Genomic DNA, 3,297 nt, shown 5'->3' with positions numbered 1-3,297 from the left:
CAAGTGCACTTCTGACACCTTTCAGGAAGTGCAATCAATAATCAATGTTGTGATAAAGGTTACTAGGACAACAGTGGAATTTTCAAGGGAAACGTTTTGCAGAAGAAGAAAGAAAATGGAAACTATCTATAGTTACTGAGGGACTGTGTGTGTGTGTCTGCGTCTTTATGTCTATGTGTGTGTGCATGTGTGTGCCTTTATGTCTATGTGTGTGTGTGTGTGTGTGTGTGTGTGTGTGCCTTTATGTCTATGTGTGTGTGTGTGTGTGTGTGTGTGTGTGTGTGCCTTTATGTCTATGTGTGTGTGTGTGTGTGTGTGTGTGTGTGTGTGCCTTTATGTCTATGTGTGTGTGTGTGTGCCTTTATGTGTGTGTGTGTGTGCCTTTATGTCTATGTGTGTGTGTGTGTGTGTGTGTGTGTGTGTGTGTGTGCCTTTATGTCTATGTGTGTGTGTGTGTGTGTGCCTTTATGTCTATGTGTCTATGTGTCTATGTGTCTATGTGTCTATGTGTCTATGTGTCTGTGTGTTTATGTGTCTGTGTGTCTGTGTGTCTGTGTGTCTGTGTGTCTGTCTCTGTCTCTGTCTGTCTGTCTGTCTGTCTGTCTGTCTGTCTGTCTGTCTGTGTGTGTGTGTGTGTGTGTGTGTGTGTGTGTGTGTGTGTGTGTGTGTGTGTGTGTGTGTGAAAATGGAAACTATCTGGAAGTTAGACGTTTGTTTGAGTTACTGAGGGACTGAGTTACTGAGGGACTGAGTTACTGAGTTACTGAGGGACTGAGGGACTGAGTTACTGAGTTACTGAGGGACTGAGGGACTGAGCCTTTTGAATGAAATGTGCCTCACTAGATGTTCTTAGTAACCCGATATTGCATTTTAGTCATTTAGCAGACGTACTTATACAGAGTGACTTACAGTTCAGTGCATTCAGTGCATTCAACTCAAGTAGGTAAAACAACCACATATCAACCATTACAAGCATAACTTCCTTAAATATATGTATATGTATATATGTGGTCCCGTGTGGCTCAGTTGGTAGAGCATGGTGCTTGCAACGCCAGGGTTGTTCAATTCCCACGGGGGGACCAGGGTTCAATTCCCACGGGGGGACCAGGATGAATATGTATGAACTTTCCAAATTGTAAGTCGCTCTGGATAAGAGCGTCTGCTAAATGACTTAAATGTAAATGTATATATCATATATGACAATGGTATTTATGTGTAATTGTTTTATGATTATATTTTGTGTAATTGTTTTATGATTGTATTTTGTGTAATTGTTTTATGATTGTATTTTGTATTCTCATGTATTCAGACGTGTTTGTCTTTTGTACCTTTGGCATCATGACTCACACTGTAATTTGACACCACATGACTGAAGCATGAGGTAGCATGATACGAGGAAGCTTTTAATCTGCATGGATTATCATGGATACTTTTGGAGGGTGCATTTAGTGTCTTGATGAAAAAAGGTTATGGCAGATTCATACATAGAGAACATTTTCCACTTCTAAATGAACCATAACCTTTCTAGCAGGGAGGGCCAATTGATCAAAAACAGATTGTAAAACTGCAGCTTGCATTATGACTCTTCTATGTGCTTCTACATCAGCATCGCTTGCTGTTTGGGGTTTTAGGCTGGGTTTCTGTACAGCACTTTGTGACATCGGCTGATGTAAAAAGGGCTTTAAAAAATACATTTGATTGATTGATACTCTGTGTGCAATGTATTTCCATGCTGTTTGCCTTCATTTGACATAATGCCCACTTTTTTTTTTTTGAATCGACATTGTTTTGTATTTAGAAGCATAGGAATAGAAGACTGTTGTATCGTGTGTGATTAGAAGGGGAATTGTCGGCCACCGTGGCAGGGCCAAAGGACATCTCCTCCGCACATGTAAACATTAACCTTGTGATCTGCGTTCACTTGGTCACGCTCACATTGCACATGTGCAGAAGGGATTAATGTGAGTTCACTTCTCCGGGTGACGGCACAATGCGTTTCAGTGGAATGACTTTACAGACGGGGTGAGATTGTATAGGCAGTTGAGGAGAGTAAGAGGGCAAGAGGAAATGTGGCAGAGCAAAGTCCTTAAACTGAGTGGATTCTGGGAAATGACTGAAGAGTCTGAAGAGCAGGTTGTTTTAATAGTTACCAATATGACTAAAATCACTCGTCGTTATCATCCTCTTCGTTACCATCACATTGTGAATATATGATCTCATTGACGCAAAGTGACTTCTTTGTCAAGTTACTAATCACCATACTTAAACCTCTGTGTGCATTTGGGGTGCTGCATAAGTCAAAGGGTAGGTGGGGAAATCCTTGGGAAGCGTTTATGTACAATGTCACATAATCCTAAAGGGAAACTTCCTCGCTAGACATTATTTGGGTTATTTTTCCAGTCTTACTATTAATTATGAGGGATGAGAGGTGTTTCAGACATAATTATACACTATAGCAGTATTTTTAGATTTTTGCTCCGGGAGATTCCAACCAATGATGTCATTGGTTGATTGAGCCCTGCTGTCTGATCTAAAAACTAAATGGAGTCATGTTCGTAGCAATTATTGTGGCCTTTGTGTTACACAGATTGCACGATCACGCTTTTTCAATCAAGTAATTGAACTTGTCTCAACGATTATACAGGTTCATGGGAGCTACTGTATGTTACCATGCATTGTCTATCCAAGATTGCCAAATAATTATAATGGTTACTTCTGATGATTCCTCTTTCCAAGAAGAGCTGGACGACAAAACAGTTTTTTTAATGTTCTTTTACATGCTAACATGAAGGACATACTGCCCTATTCATCTCAGCCGGAAAACACTGAAGAGGAGGTGACAGCGAGAACAAGAATTGCTAAACCAGCAAGCATTGACGGGGAGCCACGGTCAGACTCTGACTGGTGGTGTCTATGCGGGTGCTGTCCAGCCATGCAGACAGAACAGGATTGTCTGTGCTGCAAAGAATTAGATCAAGGACAGTTCTTAGTGGAGAGGGTCACTGCAAACCCTATGGAACATGTATGTGTGAAAGACAATAAAGGTTTTGACGCATGTAGGAATAGAGGGGTGCTGGAGATGTTCCTCAGAACCTCCGAGATCAACTGGCGACGGCAGCCTCTACAAGCTGGACCAGGAGGGCAAATAACAAAGTTGTTTTGCTTTTACTAGCTAGCTAGCAATAGAAACTCTCATTTCACGAGGCGGTGTTGTTCAGTACAGTATACTTTTGTGATCGATTCGGCTATAACGGGGCTTGCTAGTACCACTTCACCAAGTTGAGATAGCTAGCTTTG

Source organism: Salvelinus fontinalis, chromosome 12 (genome assembly GCF_029448725.1).
Source record: "Salvelinus fontinalis isolate EN_2023a chromosome 12, ASM2944872v1, whole genome shotgun sequence".
Taxonomy (NCBI): domain Eukaryota; kingdom Metazoa; phylum Chordata; class Actinopteri; order Salmoniformes; family Salmonidae; genus Salvelinus; species Salvelinus fontinalis.
The sequence above is the reverse complement of the archived record's forward strand: the minus strand, read 5'-3'. Positions refer to the sequence as shown.